Source organism: Vombatus ursinus, unplaced genomic scaffold (genome assembly GCF_900497805.2).
Source record: "Vombatus ursinus unplaced genomic scaffold, bare-nosed wombat genome assembly UNPS02014830.1, whole genome shotgun sequence".
Taxonomy (NCBI): domain Eukaryota; kingdom Metazoa; phylum Chordata; class Mammalia; order Diprotodontia; family Vombatidae; genus Vombatus; species Vombatus ursinus.
Window position 1 is genome coordinate 14,976,706 of NW_020954608.1, and position 21,066 is coordinate 14,997,771.

The 21,066-nt window shown below is 37.4% G+C and overlaps 1 protein-coding gene across 4 annotated transcripts in view; it reads left to right on the forward strand.

Annotated features, from left to right (window-relative positions):
* PHTF2 (putative homeodomain transcription factor 2) overlaps positions 1-21,066 on the forward strand; it is a 167,577-nt gene that overhangs the window by 568 nt on the left and 145,943 nt on the right. The window lies entirely within an intron of this gene.

Below are 21,066 nucleotides of genomic sequence, written 5' to 3' on the forward strand. Positions count from 1 at the left end.
AGCGAGAGGATGGAAGGGGCTTCTGGGGGTGGGGGGGCACTGCTTGGCAGGCAGAGGACAGGATGAGGGGTGGGGTGGGAGGCGTGTGAGTGTGTGTGTGTGTGTGTGTATGTGTTGCCTCCTGACATACCCAGGAACCCACATACAGAGAGAGAGCTAGCTAGCTGCAAGGGACCTTGGAGGTCATCTAGTCCAACCCACTCATTCTGCGGAGGAAAAGAGGGGGGTCGCTGTTGGACAGGCTTAGTTTAGTGCAAAGCAGTGTAGCCCACCCCCCTCCCCCTGTGGATGCCCAGCCGAGGGAGGCAACAGTTTGGTTTTCTCATGCCAACACTTATCCAGGAGGAGCGGATGGTGAAGTCTCGCACAAGGTCCTTTATTTCCCGTCTGCAGACAATGCCCCTGGGATCTCTCTGTCTGCTTCGACCTTTCAAAATTTCTTTCTCCTTTCTTCCTAATGTTGACAGCAACTAAGGACTACTGTGGTCTGCTTACCTTGCAGATCCAGGCTTTCTCCCTTTAACATCCTACTAAGATAACTTTATGGCTCATACTTTTATCACTCATCTACCTCCTTCCTCCCTCCCTCCCTCCCCTCCTTCCTTCCTTCCTCCCTCCCTTCCTTCCTCCCTCCCTCCCTCCCTCCCTTCCTTCCTTCCTCTCTCCCTTCCTTCCTTCCTTGCATCTTTTTACCATTTGCTCCGCTAAAGCAAATGACAATATTATATAGAATGTTCCAAATGTCTTAGTGCAGCTTTTTTAAGCCACAGAAAATAGGTTTTAAAAAAAAGCTATTAAAGTTTAAAGCAGCAGTAAGACTTTAGGAACACCTTGTATAATGTCACTTTTAATAGCTTTTAAAGCTATTAAAGCTTAAAATTGCACTAAGATTTTGCAACCCCCTGTATGTATTATTTAGAGATACATGGATTGTGAAGAAATGAGTCCATTTCAGAATTCTTTCACATCATGGAAAAATTATTTAATATATTTAATCTTTGGAGAGACATATTAAAGGGAGCCAGAAAGACCTGACTTCCATTCCCGAACACATACTGGCTGTATGCCCCTGGGCATGTCGTCTAATGTCTAGGTGCCTCTCTAAGAGATAAATTGTAGAGGAGGTGTGAACCTTCTTGGTTGAGGGAGTAAAATCTGTGAATTCACTGTTTCAGTGAAATCATAGGTCTAATCCCTAAGCTCTGGTTAAGTTTTTATAACCTGTATTTATTGCAGTTTGTTAATGCTTTGTTCACCCCACCTTAACTCATAATATATGTGGCCTTCAAATTTCTAGTACTGCTTTTCTGTTCCTTTCAAGTGACCCTAGCATTAGAAGTGTATTTAACGGTGTGCTATTGGTAAATTTTGGAAGCACATTTTGTAGTTTAGATTTTACGGATGCCATATTTTTCAATAACTTCTTTCAGGAACTTGTGGAGTTTTCCCAAACATTTTTAAATACTGAAAGAAAAATCAGTCAAGTTTTTGGAAACTACACACATCTGCCCGGCTAGCTCTTTCTCAGTATGTGGGTTCCTGGGTCTGTCAGGACACAACACAACACACACACGCCTCCCACCCCATCCCTCATCCAGTCCTCTGGCATAATTATCTAATTCTAAATTCATAAAATAAAGATAGTTAAAGTGACAAGAAGGAAATTCTTATGTTTTGTTGAAAGGAGACTACATTGCACTGCCTGTCAGGTGAACTCGCTTTTCTAGTCTCTAGTCCTAGCTTTACCACTGGTTAGTTGGATGACCTTAGGCAAATCATAGGCTTATAAATTTAGAGATGTAAAGGACCTTTGAGTCACTACTTAAACCACATCATTTTGCAGGTGAAGAAACTGAGGCCCAGAATGGATAAGTGACATAACCAAGATCACTGCTATTTACTACATAACTTTACAATATGCTATTTTGAGGGTCAGTGACTCCTGAACACTCTTTTTGAAGTCTGTGCAGGCCAGTAGTTTGTATTTCCAAGACACTCACAGGTTTGGCTTTTCTAAGGTGGAGAGTAGCTATATTTTAATTTTTACAATTTTCTAGAAAAGTTTGAGGGTGTGATTATATCTTAAGATCCCACAGTAGAATGTAGTTAGGAACTTCTGTGCAATCAGAAATATGGCTCTTACTACCACCCCCAGCTTTATATATATATTTTTTCTTTTCCAACTTGCAGAAGTTTCTTATATGAAAGTAGCAGTACATTACAGTTTGTAATCCCATAGGTAATTATGTATGTAATAAAAATTCTAAAGTATAAATTTGTCATTGCTGCATTGGTTTTTATAATCAGTGAGGATAAATGCAACGAATCCACTTTAATACTCAGTTGTTTATTGCATAGTTGGTTATCATTTTTAGAGTGAAAGAAGCTTTACTTCTTCAGAGGAAACCTAGGCGGAACATAGTGGGTCTAGGGTCTATAAAATAAAGATGGGTTTCTTTTCTTTTTCAGTGAGGCAGTTGAGTTTAAGTGACTTGCCCAGAGTCACACAGCTAGTGAATATTATGTCTCTGAGGCTGCATTTGAACTCAGGACCTCCTGACTCCAGGGTCGGTGCTGTATCCACTTCGCCACCTAGCTGCACCTAAGATGGGTTTCTTTTAAAACACAGTGCTCAGTGCATAGTGAACACTTAATAAATGCTTTTTGATTTAACTTGCTGTTTTAACCAAAATAACATTAAAACTCTGACACTGAATTTTTTTTTAAACTGACAGAATTTTTTGAACTGAAATTTTTGGGAAAGAGGATAAAGCAATCTGTATATATATAAATGCAACACATGTGTGTGTATATATATATATATATACACACACACACACATATATATATTTACTGACCATGTGAAGTATTAGAGAAATTTGGTGTACGGATATTCCAGTTTTTAGAGGTGTAGCAGTGTAGTATTCCCTCTACCAAAGCAGACAGTCATCCCTCCATGTCTTCACCTTTTCAGCAATTCTTTTGTTCTTCCATATACCTCCGTAGAAAACTGGCCTGATGTTCTGGAGGCCTTCCTTTGGTTCTGTTAATATCTCTGATCCTTACCCTGTTCAAAGCCAGGCCACCACACTCTTCCTGGCCATTTCCAAACACCTTTATGTGTCTTCCCCTGTTAAAATATAAGCTCCTTGAGGGTAGTGACTGTTTTCTTTGTTTCTGTCTCGCTAATGTTTGACACAGTGCAGGCACATTGTAAGTGCTTTTAATAACTTTTTTATTCAGTTATTGAAGGTAAAAAAACAAACAAACCAGAGTACTTGGATTGTTTCTTTCCCTTTTCCTTTTTCTCCTTCTCTCCCATTTTCTTTTTTCTTCTCCTTTTTTGAGTCTGGTCTTCCTATTTTACCCAGGCTGGAACTAGAGAGGCCACATGTGGACCCAGTCTATCTACTGATAGGCTCCAAAGGTTTCACCTGCTCAGTTTCTAATGGGGACTTATTGTCCTCTCAGGCACTTTAGTAGCCCTCTACTCAAGATTTAGGGTGGACATACAATCAGCTTTAGCCCTGCCCAGAACTCTCAACCTCACTTGATCCACCAGCCTTGCCCTCCCTCCCCAGTAGCAAACATTATAGGCCTGCACCAATATGCAAGGCCTTATGTTTTGTTTTTACCACTTGAGAGTCCACTTTCTTTCCGTTTCAAAATATTCTTGATGTAAATAGAATTTAGAGCTGGAACACCAGATCTAAGAGATCTTCTAGTCTAGGGGTTTCTAAGCATTTCTGTGTCATATACCCTTTTGGCAGCCTGGTGAGGACCTTGAACCTCTTCTCAGAATAATATTTTCAAATGAATAAAATAAAATACATAGGTTTATAAAGAAAACCAGTTACATTGAGATATAGTATTCAAACTATAACAAAGTTTCTGGACTTTGGTTAAGAACAATCACAGTCATCATCATCATCATCATCATCATCATCATCTCCTTATGGGAAATCAAGGCCCAGAGAGATTAAGTGAATTGTTCAAGTCACACAAGTATAGTAAATAGCAGAACTGAGATTTGAACCTAAGTACAGTATTCTGATCCCCAAATTCAGTGTTGTTAATATTACATATAGATTTATTAAAGCCAACTATGTGCAGAATATGGTGCTCTTCCCCCGGAAGAAATGAAAGATGAGTTATACACTGTAGATACTGGTACTCACGTAAACTAGTCTCCATTCTTGGAATGGGCTTCTTCCTCATTTCTACCTCTAAAAATCCTTTTCTTAGTGGCTCAGCTTGGGTTCTAACTTTTTTTCTGTTTGTTTGTTTTTTTTTAATTAATTTATTTTGATTTATCAGTAATCACTTCCATATGCTTTTGAGTTTAAAATTTTTCTCCCCCTTCCTCCCCGTCACCTTCCCCAAGATGGCGCATAATCTGATATAGGGTATACATTTACATTCGTATTAAACATATTTTCACATTGGTGATGTTGTAAGTAGAAATTAAAACCAATAGGAGGAACCATCAGAAAGAGGAAACAAAACTCAACAGAAGAGAAAAAAATTAGCAATTCGGCTTCCATAGTTCTTTCTTTGGGTGTGGATAGCATTTTCCATCACAAGGCCTCTGGAGATGTCTTAGATCCTTTTATTTCCAGGAAGGGTTAAGTTTATCAGTATTAGACATCACACAATGTGGCTGTTATTGTGTACAACGTTCTCTTGGTTCTGCTCACTTCACTCAGCTTCAGACCATACAAGTCTTCCCAGGTTTTTCTGAAGTCAGCCTGTTCATCATTTCTTATAGCACAATAGTATTCTATCATATTCATATACCACAACGACTTGCTCAGCCATTCCCCAGTTGATAGGCATCCTCTCAATTTCCCATTCTTTGTCACCACAAAAAGAGCTACTATGAATATTTTTTACATGTAGGTCCTTTTCTCGTTTGTGTGATCTCTTTGGGATATAGCCCTAGAAGTGCTATTGCTGGGTCAAAGGGTATGCACATTTTTATAGCCCTTTGGGCATAGTTTCAAATTTCTCTCCAAAATGGTTGGATCATTTCACAACTCCACCAACAATGCATTAGTGTTCCAATTTTCCCACATCTTCTCCAACATTTATCACTTTCCTGTTTTGTCATGTTAGCCATTCTGATAGGTGTGATGTGATACCTCAGAGTTATTTTGATTTGCATTTGTCTAATCAATAGTGATTTAGGGCATTTTTTCATATGACTATAGATGGCTTTAATTTCTTCATCTGAGAACTGTCTGTTCATATCTTTTGACCATTTATCAATAGGGGAATGGCTTGTACTCTTATAAATTTGACTTAATTCTCTATATATTTTAGAAATGAGGCCCTTATCAGAGAGACTGGTTGTAAAAATTCTTTCCCAATTTTCTACCTTCCTTCTAATCTTAGTTGCATTGGCTTTGTTTGTGCAAAACCGTTTCAATTTAATGTAATCAAAATTATCTATTTTGCTTTTTGAAATGTTCTCTATCTCCTGTTTGGTCATGAATTTTTCTGTTCTCCATAGATGTATTCCTTGCTCTCCCAGTTTACTTATAGTATCAGCCTTTATATCTAAATCATGAACCTGTTTTGACTTTATTTTGGTATATGGTATGAGATTTTGGTCTATGCCTAGTTTCTGCCATACTCTCCAGTTTTCCCAGCAGTTTTTTTCAAAGAGTGGGTTCTTATCCCAGAAGCTGGGGTCTTTGGGTTTATCAAATAATAGATTACTATAGTCATTGACTACTGTGTCTTGCATATTTAACCTATTCCATTGATCCACCACTGAGTTTCTTAGCCAGTACCAAGCAGTTTTGATGATTGCTGTTTTATAATACAATTTAGGATCTGAAATGGCTGGGACACCTTCCCCTGCATTTCTTTTCATTAGTTATCTTGATATTCTGGACCTTTTGTTCTTCCAAGTGAATCTTGTTATTATTTTTTCTAACTCTATAAAATAGGGTTCTAACTTTTCAATCAAATTGCCCTTCCTTCCTCAAATATATTCCTATAGGAACTTTGACCCCTTCTTTGCCTCCCTTTTCTAATTGTTATACTTATTTGTATGTGTCTTATATTCCTTCAAAAGAATATAAGCTCCTTAAGGGAGAGACTATTTCATTTTTTTATCCTTGTGTCTTCAGTGCATAGCAATGACTTGCACATGGTAGACATTTAATAAATGTTTGTTGGACTCTTGAATTAAAGCTTACAGTCCAGTAGGCAACATAAAGAGCTTGTATAGTGTGTCAGGGATGGGGAACCTGCAGCCTCTAAGCCACATGTGGCCCTCTAGGCTCTCAAGTGTGGCCCTTTTACTGAATCCAAATGTCACAGAACAAATCCCCTTAAAGAAAGGATTTATTCTGTAAAACTTGGACTCAGTCAAAAAGCCACATCCAAGGACTGAGAAGGCCACATGTAGCCTGGAGGCTGCAGGTTCCCCACCCCTGGCTCAGTGGGAAAAAAGCTGCCCTGAGAATCAAGATAAATGTAGGTTGTAGTCTGTCTTGAGAATCTTGATACATGTGGATGATTATCAGCCAGACTTAATTAGCTTTGAGAAAGAATTTTTTTCTAAGTAAGCATGGCAAAGACAGTTACAAAAACAACACACAGCTCTTTGTTACTGGAAGTCCTTTCTTGAGTCCATAGATGACATTCTTATCTGATACAAGGGGATCTCAATCCTTGAAGCTGCTTCCTATCTCCGATGGCTATTTTTCCCTATCCATCTGTGCTCAAATTTGTAAGTTTTCTGTGCCTCCTCTGCCTATATTGGCTGTTACTGGGCCAGTCAGCTACATAATCAATGGAGGGGCAGTGTAACACTCTGTATAGCTATATGCCTCTCCTCAACTTTCTTCCCTATAGCAATAGGAACAGGATCTGCCTTCTCAAGGCTCTCCTGAGCCTGGAATCCTCCACTCATGTACATGCCAAGAGTTCAAGACTTGCCTCTTACATATATGGGATCTATATAGCCCCAGGTTATCTTAGTGCCTCCAGGCAACTCACTAAGACTTCAAATTGCCAGGAGTTTGTGGATGAGATGCATCTGCATGAATGAAATAACAGTTATGAACCAAAAGTTACATAAAACAAAATTCCAAGTGCATGAGAGAGAGAAAAATTTCTATATAGGTCTGAAAGAAGGATATTTAGGTCATTTTTTTTCTTTAAAAATTTTGTTGATCTTTTGTTTTTATATTTTCATTTCCCAGTATATCCTCCTTTCCTTTGCCCCTCCTTCTAACAAAACATTAAAAAAGAAAAGGGAAAAACAAAACCCAGTTCAATAAAACTAACACATATCCATTGAATACATGTAAATTCCATACCAGTAGTTCACTTCTGCAAATTGGAGGATCTGTGCTCTCTTCATTGGTGTAATTGAGGCAAGTTGGTGATGCAATGAATAGAATGCTGAGCCTGGAGTCAGACTTAAGTTCAAATGTGACCTCAGACACTTGCTAATTGTGTGACCCTGAGCAAGTCACTTAACCCTGTTTACCTCAGTTTCCTCATCTATAAATGAGCTGGAGAAGGAAATGGGAAGCCACTATAGTATCTTTGCCAAGAAAACCCCAAAAGGGGTCATGAAGAGTTGGACATGATCGAATAACAACAAGGCATTTAATAAACGCTTATTCTTTTGTTTTCCTCCCTTCCCCTATGCTGTAGAAAACTGAGGATAGAGAGGCAGGAGGTAGGGATGCATACAAATATCTTGTCTTCCTATCTTTTTCTCTTTCTTGCCCTAGTCTTGGTGGGGTAAGGGAAATTAGATGGAAAGATACTTTAGATCAGATAGACTGTACTTAGCTGGAATGAGTATTCAGAAAACTGAAGTTTGGAGCCTTCCTGATATCTTAGTCATTAGCAGCAGTAATATCTAATGCATTAGCAGTAGTATCCAGCAGCTCCAGTGTCCTAGGCACGAAGTAAAGTAGGCAACACTTGTTTGTTGGTTTTTTTTTTTGCAATAGATCTTATTAAGGCTTTATTAAAACAGAATTGTTGCTTTGGAAAAGAGCTGTGGGTTGGCACAATGAACCTCAGATATACACAATCAAGCATTAAAAAATGCAGTGACTATCTGATCAGGATCGCTGGAGTGAATTGTCACTGCTATTAGAAAAGCTGAAAAATAAGATGATGTTAGGATTTATGGTTATCTACCCGTTAGACAAATGAGACAAGATACGAGTATCAGGTTTCTGCATGAGGCAAATTGTGATTTCCTATAACAGGTAATTTTGGAACCCATAAACAGTGAAAATATACCAGACTTGATTCTGGATAGCAAACAGGAAGTGGCACAGGAAATCTATGATCGAGTCACCATCTGGTAATGATGACAATGTGATTAAGTTTAACATTGTGTCAGGAGAAGAAAAAGAAAACAAAATTTTGTCATGCAGTTAGCGAGTTTTAGAAATGGATTTGAGAATAATATTGAGTATTAGTGAAAAAGCAAATTACTGAATGCCTAGAGGCTGTTTGAGTACAGGAGAAATTATGCTGTAAATGAAAAAGAAAGCTTGGGAGAAAACACTAATAGACTAAATAAAAGAGACTATCGTCCTTTTTTTTTTTAATGGAGGTTCCTCAATCCTCAAATGTACAGTTAACTGATTATAAACTAGATCTTAAGCAAACGACCTAGGGAAAGACTTTACCAGGAACTGTCAAACTATGACCAGGGCTTGGCAAACCTTGGGAGGGAGATTGCTGTAGCATCTAGCAATTTTACTGTGATGCATAAGTTTTCTCTTATAACCTCAGCTGAAACTGAGAGAAGTGCACTCAGTGCTTAGTTTTACTGTTAAAAAAAAACCTAAAGTTAAAAAGATTATACTTAATATTGTTACTTAGAGTGGGCAACACTGGGATACTTCATGGTTTGCCACTGTAGTTTGAAATTGTAGATTTAAAGGGGCAGCTAGGTGGCGCAGTGGATAGAGCACCGGCCCTGAAGTCTAGAGGATCTGAGTTCAAATGCGCTCAGAGACACACGATACTCTCTAGCTGTGTGACCCTGGGCAAGTCACTTAACCCTGATTACTTCGCCAAAAAAAAAAATTGTAGATTTAGACCTGAAATGATGAGATCATCTAGCTCAGAGATGTCAGAAACAGGGCTGGGTGGCTGCTTGTGGCCCACAACACTCCCCAGTGTGACCTGAACCAGATTAAAATGTTAATTTAATAAATAAATAAAAATACAGTAGAATGTAGGTAATATACTTGAAAGCTAAGTCAGTATGGGGCCTGCAGGGATCCTTACATATGGTTTAGTGGCTCCCATTTATTTCTATTTGGGTTTGAAAATATGACTGCTCTGGTCCAAACTCCTCATTTTATAGATGAGGAGTCTTAGAACTAGAGAGGTTAAGTGATTTGCCCAAGGTCAGACAGGTAGCAAGAAGCTGATCCTGGGCTTGAATCTAGGTCCTATTGGTTACAAACCTATTAGTCCAGGAGTGGGGAACCTGCGGCTTGGAGGCAAGGCCATATATGGCCCTGTAGGTCCTCAAGTGCAGCCCTTTCACTAAATCTAAACTTCAGAGGACAAACAAAGGAGATTTTTAGACCTCTGTCTTAATCTTTCTACCACATCACATTTTGTCTCTCCTGTTGGAGTGTGTATGAATTAAGGGAAAAGGAGAGTGACATGGATAGGGTTTGGCAAGTATTTGCTGTCTCATTTGTGTGAATGGGAAAATACCTTATTCCCATGGATATTCCAAAGGTTCCTTCTGACTATTCTGTTGACCCTGATGTGAGTTTCAATCTAAGATCAGGAGCCAATACTCTTTTTTTTTTTTTTTTTTTTTTTTTTTTTTGGCTAGGCAGTGGGGTTAAGCGACTTGCCCAGAGTCACACAGCTAGTGAGTGTTATGTGTCTGAGGCCAGGTTTGAACTCAGGTCCTCGTGACTCCAGGGCTATTGCTCTATCCACTGTGCCATCTAGCTGGCCCAGGAACCAATACTCTTAAGACAGCATGTTGTATCTTCCCTGCTGGCTTCCCCCCCTTTTTTGTTTATCTTTCCTTAAAATCTAAATAATCAGTCCTGCTCTGAATTTGGGGGCACCTAAATTTTGTGGCTGTTTGCAAAGCAAATTTGTGAAGCTCAGTTAAACACATGTAAGACGGACGACTGCATAAAGAATTACGATGGCCTAATTAAAGATAATGTAGGAAAATAGTAGCAGGGAGATTTTGGTTCTTGTCTATGGGGAATAAAGAGTCCCATTTTCTTTTTTACATTTATCATTTACTGATGAATCTGCTCCAATATATTTATCACTGGAAAGTAGACTTACCTTCTAGGTTTTCGTCATATGTAAATTTGTGTCATAAAGGCCTTCCATGCCTTTGTGCCTGTCATTGATAAAAATATTAAAACTGCCCAGGGACATATCCCAAGGGGTATTACACTAGAGACATCCTTCCCAGTTGACATTGAACCATGAATGACTGCTTTTGTTTGTTTCTAAACATTCAGCCACTCCCATCTATCCTCCTCTTCCTCTTCCTCATCATTGAAAACATTTATATAGCACTTACTATGTGCCATCTAGATGTGCCATCAACTATCTAAACTGCTATGATCTTGTTTGATCTTCACAACAACCCTGGGAGGTAGGTGCTATTATCACCCCTATTTTACAGATGAGGGAACTGAGGCAAACAGAGGTTAGGAGATTTGCTCAAGGTCACTCAACTAATAAGTGTCTAAGACTGGATTTGAACTCAGTTCTTCCTGACTCCAGGCCTTGTATTCTATTCACTATGCCTCCTAGTTGCCTCGTCTAATTGTACTGATGCCCATATGGTTCTACAAGAATACAAGAGTACAAGAATGACATGAGAAACTATGTCAAAGCACTTGGTCAAATTGTAGGTAAACTTTATCAGCAGTGTTCCCCTGACCTGCCAGTTTGGAACCTTATGAAAAAAAAAATTGAGGTTAGTCTGGTATTACCTGTTCTTGATGAAGTCATGCTGGCTCTTTGTGATCGCTGTTTCCTTTTCTGGTGTTTATCAGTCATCTTTTTAAGTGTTTATTGGGTATATCCACTGGGATGTCCTGTAAGCATTTCAAACTCAACATTTCCCCCAACTTTTCATTTTTGGTGAAGGCACCACCTCCTATCAGTCGGGGTTACATTGTTTGAGTTATTTTTGACTTTTCTCTTTTTCTTAACCCCCATATCTGATCAGTTCCTTGTGTTATCATTTCTCTTTTCATATTATTTCTAGTATCTATTCCAGGATGAATGAATGACTTAATGAATGAAAAAGTACTTGTTAAGAGCTTATTATTTATAAAGAATTGTGTTAAGCTCCCTGCTTTCAAAGAGCTCACATTCTAATGGGGAGACAACACATATAGAAGGAATATGTAATCAATGAAGATCAAATCAGAATGCTGTTATCACTAGCATATCCCATCCATTAACAATACCTTATTCCCCTCATGAGAGATCACCATCCTGCAGGTTTGTGATCCTTCAGCCTAGAATCAGATTTTAGATCTCAAAGGGAACTAGTCAATTTTCTTTATTACATGTGAAGAAATTAATCCCCAATGAAGTTCTGACTTTGTCCAGGGTCATACATTTGGATTAATGTTAGGACTATTATTTGAATCTTGTGAATTAGCAATCTGGCATTCTTTCTATTCTGCCATTCTCTGTCTATAGACTTACTTTGTATTCATTCTCTAGATATTAGGTGCATAATAGGTATTTGGTAATTCCTTGTTTAGAGAGGCAGCATGCCATTACCCAGGTCAGATCTGGCTTTGAATCCTGCTTCTAACACTTAGTATCTTTTTTTACTGTGATCTTACTATGTAACTTGAGCTTGTTCATCTAATACTTGTGCTATCTACTTTGCAGGGTTGTTCAGTTTAATTCAACAAACATTTTTAAACACCTAAAAACGCTGCTAGGTCCTAAAGATACAAAGACAAAAATGAAATAATTCTTCACTTCAGTGAATTTATGATCTGTGGGGATTTAGGAGGCTATACCGCAAAGTAACCCACAGCTTCAACATATACACTCACAAGTAAATGTGGCCTCTGCCAAGGCATGGATCATAGTGTCTTAGTTTTAGAGTTGAATGGGCTCCCAGAGATTGAGTCCAGTTCCTTCAGCAGCTGGTGGTGCAATGGATAGAGCACTGGGCCTGGAGATAGGAAGACCTAAATTAAAATCTGGCCTCAGACATTCACTGGCTGTGTAACCCTGGGTAAATCACTTAACCTGTTTGCCTCAGTTTCCTCAGTTGTCAAATGAGGATGATAATAGTACCTACCTCGAAGCATGGTTGCAATGATCAAATGGAGTAATATTTGTAAAAAGTGCTAAGTACAGAGCCTGACACAAAGTTAGGTGCTATATAACTGTATATCTCTCTGTCCCCCTCCACTCCACCCCCCTTCTCCTCTTCATTGAAGATTGGGGCCTAGAGAGTTAAGGTAAGGTAAGTTACTCAGCTTCTAAATATCTAAGGTGGTATTCAAACTCTGCTCTTCCTGATCCCTGGTCCAGAACTGTACTGACCTCAACTCTGTTGACTTTCGAAAAAACAGATGGAGTGCTCAGTTTAGGTAGCAGTTTGGCTAGAATGAACATTGTATGAAGAGTATCTAATGATTACCATGTAATGATTGGAAAGGGAGATGGGAGCCATATTTTTGAGGGCTTCAAATAGTTTATTGAGGAATTTATTTTATCCTTGAAGCATTAGGGAGCCACTGAATATTTTTGAGCAGGGTAGTTACATAGTTGAACTTATGCTTTAGGAATATGATTACTATTATTTCAAAATAGATTTTTATTGTTGTCTTTTTGTTTTTACATTGCTTATTTTTCCTACTTTGTTTCTCTTCTTCCCAAAGAGCTATCCCTTATGAAAAGTATTTTTTTAAAGAGAAATGAGAAAAAAGTTTTAAAACCAATGAATACGTTGAAAAAATGTGAATATATGAAATATTAGGAAAACTATTTTGGAAGTTGTGTGGAGAATGGAAAGACTGCAAACAAAGAGATTAGGGAATGTTTTTCAGTGTTCTAGTGCAAGTGACAGGTGATGGAAGGCCTGAACCTGGGAAGTAGCCATAGAAGGAGATGAATGTGAGAGGCAGAATCAAGAAGACTTAGCATTTGACCAGATTTTAGGAGGGTTGAGGGAGTCAAGGATGACTTCAGGGTTGCAAATCTGGGTAACTGGACAGATGGTAGTGCCAACAAAAGAGATGAAGGTTTGGGAAATGTGAATGAAGATGAGTTCTGTTCAACTGAGTTATTCAGAGGAAAATAAAACTTTTTTGATTACAGTTATCTGCTTAGTTTCAGTATCTACAAACTTAGTTAAATCTCTTAATTCATGAGACAAGCTACTAGAAAATAAGCTATGTATTTGAAAAATATATAAGGATATGGCAATACTCTGTAAGTACAAAAAATGCAGATATTTCATCATGAAGTATTTGTTGAGCTTGTTTGCTACCCAAACAAAAATTTAAAAACCCTGAAAAACACCTTAAACCTATAAGATTACAAATTCCTAAATTTTCTACACACATTTCACTGGTTATCTCTTGGTAGAAATAACTGTTTAAAACATTTGTGGAACTTAAAGATATCATGCATCTGTCTTTATAAGAAAGACAATTTACAAACTTTTCTGTGATTGCTAGTGAGTGGCTGTTAGGAATAAACTACCTAGCAGATATTAAAAAAAAAACACATTTGACCTGTCTTTTCAAGGTAGAATTGACATTAAAAGATTGTTTTGTTTTTGCATCACCTTCATTTCCCATTATACCCTTTATTCAACCCAAAGAGATGTTCCTTATATCAAAGAATAAAAAAGAAAGAGGAAAACACAGCAGCTCATCAAAATTAATCAGTTCCTCATGTGTATTTTTACTGTCTCTTATCAGCAGTCACTCACTTTTGCAAAAAGGGGAGGGAGGTACGTTCTCATATCTCTTCTTTGGGCCAGGCTTGGTTATTATAATTATGTTTAGTTTTAACTTTGTTGTTTACCTTGTTGTAGTCTGTGTATATGTAGTCAGGAAATTACCTGGTTCTGTTTACTTGACTTTGCATCAGTTCATATGAGTTTTCCCATGTCTCACTGTTGTCTTCATATTAGTTTCTTAAAAGCATGGTAAAATTTCATCACATTCACATGTCACAGTTTAGATATTCCCTAATGGATGGGTATTTGCTTTGTTTTTCATTCTTTTCTATTACAAAAAGTGCTAGTATAAGTATTTTGCTGTGCATTGGACCTTTGTATCTTTGACCTTTTAGCAGTGTATAACTAGCAGTGGAATCTCTGTGTCAACGGTGTGGGCATTTTTGTCATTATTTTAGCATAATTTCAAATAGCTTTCCATCATCGTTTGAACAATTCATAGCTCCACCAAAAATACATCAGTGCCAGCCCTTCTACAATCCCTTCAACATTGACTATTCTTATTTTTTGTTGTCTTTGCCAGTTTGATGGGTGTGAGGTAAAACCTCATGGTTGTTTTGGTTTATGTTACTTTTTGAGGAATTTGGAGCAATCTTGCTTGAGAATTGGTCATTGTCTTTTACCACTTGTGCATTGGGAAATGACTTCTGGTGTTATATATTTGTATGTTCCTATCTATCTTGGGTACCAGTCAAAGGCCACATTTTAACAATGAGTGAAAAAGTAACTGATTTTTTTGGGAAGAATTTTGTGTTATGGACCGAACATTTTGACAAATAGGTGTTTGCAAATGTTTCTATTGTTACATGATTTTGTTGCTGAAAATGATCTGTCACCTATAAAAAACTTTTATCTGTTCTTTTAAAACATTTGGAAACAGAATTTTCTAATCTGTTTTAGAATCTTCTAAATACAGAGTTTCAGTAGCTTTTGAACTAATTTTTTAAAAATATAAAAATGTTAGCTGATTTTCAACAAAAAACCTTTGTGTAACTGAAGGATGCAATTGAGAAATAATGGTTATCTTGAATTTGTAAGCATAGCTAGCAATGTACCTTTTCCATTTGAAACTGCATACTCTTGTGTGGTGTCGTATTCTGCTGTTAAAGTCATTAAAACCAAGTTTTGAAAGAAACTGAACTTAGAATCATGTGTCTATTTTGTTGTTCAGCGAAGTGGCACAGTGGATAGAGTACTGGACTGTCAATCAGAAAGACCCATCTTCTTGAGTTTACATCCAGCTTCAGACAGTTACTAGCTAGTGTGACGCTGGGCAAGTCACTTAACGCCATTTGCCTCAGTTATTTATCTGTAAAATGAACTGGAGAAGGAAATGGCAAACCACTCCAGTATTTATGCCAAGAAAACTCACAAAAAGTCAGACATGACTGAAAAACTACTGTGATATATACATACATATGACTGTATGTACACACACATATACAAACATACATATACACATACATAAATGTATATAATTTATAAATATATGTGTATTTTGGATCTGCATGCTTTAAATTTTTTTACTGATTAGAATGTGTGATCAAAAAGGTGCGGAGATAACTTTTCTAGAGGAATAAAATAAGGCTCTGTCTTTGACCTGATTCTATTAGACATTTAAAAGTTTATTGACATAGATTTAAAATTTTTTTATCTTTTGTTTTTTAATCATCTGTTTTTTCTTCATATACTTTCCCCCACACTTTTGGGGGACTGTCCCTTATAATAGAAAATAAAAAAATCAACAAAACTAACCCTCTTCTGTTAGAGATTTTTATTGATGATGGCACAAATAATATGTTTGTCAAATTTGTGGATGGCATGGAACTAGGAAGGATAGTTAATGTACAAGATGTCCCAAAAGTTAATGCAGCTTTAAACTTTAGTAGATTAAAGCTGCACTAACATTTTGGGAAACCTTATACTTGATGACAGAATTGGGACCCCAGAAAGATTTCAGTAGGCTAGAATGGTGGGTTAATGCTAACAAGATAAAACTTAATAAAGAAATATGTAGAGTACTTAGGTTAAAAAAAATTGCACACATGCACAGGATGTGGTTACAAAGCAGTTGATGTGGAGAAAAAAAAACTAGTGGTTTTAGTAGACTTCAAAATTAATGTGAGCAATCTAACTTGGCAGCCAGAAAAGCTAATATAATCTTATATTGCATTAATTTTAGAATCTCAGAATTGAAAGAGACTCTGTAATCCAAACATAGACCTGAACAAGAATTCTCTTTATAACATCCCTGACAAGTGGTGTCCTGCCTTTGCCGGGAAACCTGTTGTGAGGGGCAGCCCCATCACCTGTGGAGGGCAGCCCATTCTATATTTGGACAGCACTCATTGTTAGGAAGTTTGTCCTTACATCTAGCCAAAATCTTCCTCTCTGAAACTTCCACCCATTGTTTCTAGCTGTGTCCTCCACGGCCAGGTGGAACAGAACTTCCATATGACAACCCTTCAGATCCTTGACCACAGGTTCCCTTTTCTCCTTACTCCTAACTTCTCCCAGCATTCTCATGATCTTGAGGTAATTATCCTAATCCGAAGACTTTCTGTGTTTACAAATGGCCTTCCTAAAATGTGGTGCCCAGGGAAGAATAATGTAGGACTATTTCTTTTCTCATTCTCAGCTTAGTTTTTTGGCTGTCATATCACACTCTATTGACTTTTACTGAGCTTTGTAGCCTACTAAAATGCTCAAATCTTTTTCAAACAAATTATTAGCTTAGTAAATCTCCCCCATTTTGTACATGTGAAGTTTTTTTTTTTAACTTCATAACTCACCGATTCTAAGGAGGGGAGGTAATCGTTTAGACCACATCAGTGATGTTGTTTTCTGGGTGCTGGATTTCAGGAAGGATCTTTATAAACTGGAGTATGTCTAGAACAAAGTGACAAGAATAAAGCAGGGACTCAAAACAGTGTCACATACAGATTATTAAAGGAACTGGTTATGTTTAATCCAGAGAAGAGAAGACTTGGGGGTGGAGATGAGGGTGGGGTGGGTATGGGTTTATGCTGTTTTCAGAAATTTAAAGGGTTGTCATGTATACTAGAGATTGTACTTGGTCTACTTGGCCTTGAAGAGTGTAAATAAGAAAATCAGAATGATTAGCTCATTCTATTTTTGGATAACTTTTTATCAGGGATTGGTAAGTTCCTTGCCACTGAAAATCTTGAAGCAAAGACTGCATGATTGCTTGACAAAGATACTGTCTTTGAGAGTTTTCTGCGACATCTCAAGATTAAATGACTTGCCCAGAATCACATTGTCTTTAAGATGGTCTCTCGACTATATCACAATGGCTATAATTATGGGTGCATTTAAACTAACACAAAGGAAAGCATATCTAAGTTAGGTAATCAGTGGCGTGGAGGGAAGATAAGGGAAAAGAAATTCAAGGTAAATGATATATTCAGATCACAGTCACTGGAGAGAAGTATATGACTGAGTCATAGTCACCAGAGGGGATGAGATATATCCACAGACACGATCCTAATTCAATCCATCTCTATTCTCACTAGGATTGTTGCATTAGTCTCCTAATTGGTCTCTCTGCCCCTTGTCTTTCTTCTCACTAATCTATCCTCCACATAGCTGCCAAAACTGTATTCCTCAAGTGCAGGCCTGACCATGCCATTCCCCTACTAGCAAATTCCAGTAACTCCCTATTGTCTCTAGGATCAAATATAAACCCCTGGTTCAGCTTTTAAAACATTTTACAACCTAATTCCAACCTATCATTATAACCATTACTCTTTCCACATATAGCTCTCCATCTCCTGTCTCTATGCCTTTGTACTGCCTCATCCCCCCACCCCATGACTAGAATGTGTTTCTTCCTCACTCTTGCCTCTGAGTCTCTTTTTTATTTCAAAACTCTTTTCAAATGATACCTTCCACAACAGTCTTTTCCTGATACCTTAGCTATTAGTCCTCCCCTCCTCTCCTTTCCCCCCCTTTCCCTTTTACCTTGTATATATTTTGTATTTACTTATTTATATACCTCCTGTCTCCCTTGATAGAAAAAGGTCCTTGAGAAGAAGGGCTGTTCGCTTTTTGGCTTTGTGGTCTCAGAACCTAGCACAGTGCCTGACATACAGTAAATGCAATAAATGCCTTTTGTTTGATTTCTCTACTAAGCGTTTGGAACAGTGTCATCACTCCTTGGATGTTATGATCCTAGGAAGATCACAGCAGGAGGAGAAGAGGGTCAGTGATGCTTCAAGTGATGTATCATCCATGCCTGGTACCCAAAGTTACTCTAAGTGCCTGTTAGCTCCCAGTTAACTGTGTTTACTATTTCTGATTTTGATCTTCACTCATTAGGAGACTGAAGCAAAGTAGATAACCAAGGTTTTTTTGGAAGGGGTGGGGTTTGGATTAGGTACTTAAAATGTCAGATACCAATTATTAGCATGAAGGCTTCTAGTATAGAAGATATGCCAGGCATTAAAAATACCGGAAAAAAGGAGGGGGTACCAGGCATATGTAGAATAGGAAGTGCCTCTCATAAGAAAGGCCTTCCATAACAGGAATTTTCTGGACAACCACATTTTGTAGAAAGTATTGTATGTAACCTTAAAGTACTGGTTCATTGGCATTTTACTATCTTACCTTCTGAGATAGAGCTTCTGACCTCACTTTCTATTTCATTTAACTAAGACAAATGTATGCCCAGAGACAAAAACATTTTTAGTTACAAATTCTTTAATTGAAAGTCTGTGTTTATTTATGCATTTGTTAACAGTGATATCTAAATGCCTATCTACGTATGGCATTTCTGACTTGTAATAGTGAATCTTGTCTTGTGTTTTCAGAACTTGAAGGAAAACTACTTTACATATATTTTTATTTGAGGATCTTCCTAGTCAAGTTGGAAAAGTTGAAGGTTTACAATTAGGTCAGTTTTTTGGCCATATTAATTCATAGAACAATCAGACATATAAATGAGGTTGTGATCTGTTTCAGTGGAAGGGTCCTTGAGGTATTTGAATGAATAAAGAAAATTGTGCAGCAATAATTGAAACACCCCCCCCTCCAAAGTGGACTAAAAATAATCTTTTATTCTTTGGAGAAGAATTCTTATTACATGGAGAATTGGACTACCAAATTGAATAATATATAGTTGTTAAGGTGTTCAGTGGTATTGAGATGAAGTTACCCAGGGAGACCTTTCTAAAGTTACTTTAAAGTATGTTTACTCCAGCAATTTATTCAATTCTATATTTTCCCTTTTGTCTTTCTGTTAGATGTGTCCAAAACTAAGAGAGGGACACTAAAGTCTCCTGCCACTATTATATTACTATTTATGTCTTCTTGTAATTCAGTTAATTTTTTCTTATAAATTTAGATGCTAAGGCATTTGGAACATATTAGTTTAATATTTTGGTTTATTTGTTTATAGTTCCTTGACACATGATGCAGTTTCTTTGTTCATCTCTTTTTTGTTGTGAATTTTTGTTTTTGCTTCATCTGATAGCATGATTGCAACTCCTGTTTGGTTTTTTACTCTGAAGCATAGTAAATTTTGTTCCAGACCCTCATTTTTGTTCATTGTATTGTCTTTGCTTTTTAAGTATATTTCTTATAAACAACAGGTTCTGGGATTTTTTTTTAATTTAAGATCACTGTTTTATTAGATTGTTTGCTCCATTCACTTTTTTTTTACTCCACCCTTTTTTTTTTTTTTTTGGTAATAGGCAATCAGGGTTAAATGACTTGCTCACATTCACACAGTTAGTAAGTGTCTGAGGCTGGATTTGAACTCAGGTCTTCCTGACTTCAGGGCTGGTGCTCTATCCACTGCCCCACCTAGCTACCCCAATCCATTCATTTTTAAGGTTATACTTTAGTCTGTTTGTCTCTAATTTTTTTTTTGTTTTGTTCCTCTTCCTCTGTAAACATAGTACAAAATAGTGAGATGTCTCTTTTATTATTTTTACCTTATTTACTTTAAGGCAGCTGTGTTCTGACTGGCTCTTTTCCCCTCGCCTTAAAGACTCTCTCATCTTTTCACCCCTTTCCCTAGTTTTGCTTTCCCCTTCCTGTTTTCACCCCTTTCCCTAGTTTTGCTTATCTTAGTGTTTTTTCCTTTCTTCATTTTGTCTAGTTACCTCCCTTTTTCCCTCTTAAGTAAAATACTCCCTCCTGTTATATCCTTCAGCTTGTTTTGTTAGTTTTTTCAAATTTTCTGTAGTTTTTTTTCTTAAAGATTTCCCCCCTCATTCTCTTCATTATTTCTTTTCTCTTTCTGTCTATTCCAGATTTTTATTCTTTGATCTATGGCCATTACATGTATTTATTCCTTTTTTATTCTCCATATGCATCATGGAATTAAAGCTTTTAAAGTACATTTTTTGAGTTTCTGCTTCTATACAGTTTCTTTGTTATTATTTTGTGAATCTTGCTCCCTCCCTCCTTTTTTCTGCAGTGCATCACTCTTTGAGATAAAAATTCCTGGAGGAGATTGGGAAATTAGAAGTATTGCTTCATGGTAGAAATTTTCCTGTGTCCCTGATTGTGCAGTTTATTATTACCCCCTGCCCTTTCCTTTATCATTTTTTTCCACTTGCCGTGAAATCTGTCCTGAGTCCATGTTGTCTCATCCTTCTGGATGCTGGTTGCCCCCCCTGGAATTAAGATTTTGTTCTCCTGTGGCAGGATGCTGTCCATGGAAGCCCCAAACTCCCTCAGAGTAGTCTCTCAAAAGTATCAAATCCCTGTATATCATATCCTTTGTAAGGTCCTCTTCTCCCATTATAGAATAAATTCCTCTTATGGGAACGTTCTTTAATAGGATTGATTCCCTTTCCCACCACTGAATCTAGATTCTCTTCTATTCTTCCTTCTGTTTCAGTATCCCACCCCCTTTACTACTTCACCCATATTCTTGTAGGTCATCTTTTGCTGGGAGACAACAGGAGTTATTTCCCCTTATTTACTTATTAATTGTGATAGGGTACCTATGCTTTGTCCTCACTTCTCTTTTTATGAGCTCTCACATTTTATAGTTTAGTCTAGGCTGAAAAAACCCCCAACAAAAAACAAGTGATTCA